This window comes from Chrysochloris asiatica, unplaced genomic scaffold (genome assembly GCF_000296735.1).
Source record: "Chrysochloris asiatica unplaced genomic scaffold, ChrAsi1.0 scaffold00284, whole genome shotgun sequence".
NCBI lineage: Eukaryota > Metazoa > Chordata > Mammalia > Afrosoricida > Chrysochloridae > Chrysochloris > Chrysochloris asiatica.
Window position 1 is genome coordinate 1,181,401 of NW_006408802.1, and position 1,309 is coordinate 1,182,709.

Sequence of the window (1,309 nt, forward strand, 5' to 3'; positions counted from 1 at the left end):
GTGCAAGTGTGCATTATGGCTTGCAGGCTGTGCATTACAGGCAGGCGATGAAATTGTGCAGTACAGCTTAGAGAATGTGCTGTGCAGCTGACTAGGCATACTGACCAGCTAGTAAGGGGTGCGTACTGCCAGCTTAGCTAAGATGGATACCATGAGGGATCTTACCACCCTCCTGGCTAATATGTTCACCACACCTGACATGCCGGAGGCCAGTAATGCATTCACCCTGGTTTTGGGGTGTCTCTATGTCTCCCTCATTTTGTCTTTCTGTGTATTCTTTTGCTATCCCTATCGCCACCAAATATCTCCTCCTCGTGAACCAAACACTCGTGAACAACACAACTATGTGGAGGCCAGTCCCCGACAAAGACTCTTTCCCTTTCAGTGGGTATTTTAAGCTGCTACATCTATAAGTATAGGTCAAGTTCATGAAAATTTTGTAATTTACACTTGCTTCCTTCATCAAACTTCTTTATCTTCCTCTAGTAGAGTTCTGATCATTAAGCCATCCTAGGTCAAATGGGTACTATTTGCATGTTTTGGAGTTCTTGTGCACTTTGCCCCCACCTCATATCAGCTGGATGCTTCACTCTCAGCTCTAGCCCACATTGGCTAGGCCTGTGTCCATTGGCTCAGTTGTTCCCAGGTCTCCCCAACCATCAGATCAACCAGCCCTTCCTCTTCTCTCTCTTATCTCAAGGTCAACAGGGTCTATGTAATATGGCTGAACATAGTCCATGTCTTCATTACTGTCTTTCCCCTACTTCCACATACAATTAGACCAATGCAGTCACCAGTGAGCTTACATGCCAGCTGGTGTTTTCCCTTTGAGTTTAAATCTTGGAAGGGGGTTTGTCCTGAAGGGACTGGATTCTCTACACTCAAGAGCAAGTTTTAGATTCTCTCCTGACATCCATTTTGATCTGTTCTTTCTTAGCTATTTAATGATCTTTTACATTTTTCCTGTATTATATTCTTGATGTCAGCCCACAACCCTTCTGGTCTTACATAATTAGTGCATCAAGTCTGTTCTTGAGATGGTCTCTAAATTCAGGTGAGATAAATTCAAGTTCATATTTTAGCTCTCATTTATTTAAGTTTTTTCAGCTTCAGCCTATGAACAATTGATAATGAGTACAGTTGTTTAATCACCTTTCATGTTGTTAAAAACATGCATTTGCAAAAAAAGAAAGAGTAAAAAGTTGCTATTGCAAAATTTTGTCATGCAATCTCCAGCAACATTTCTATCACCAAAACCATATTTTCCAGTTACTGATCCTTTCTCTTTGTTTCCAACTTTCCCATTTCA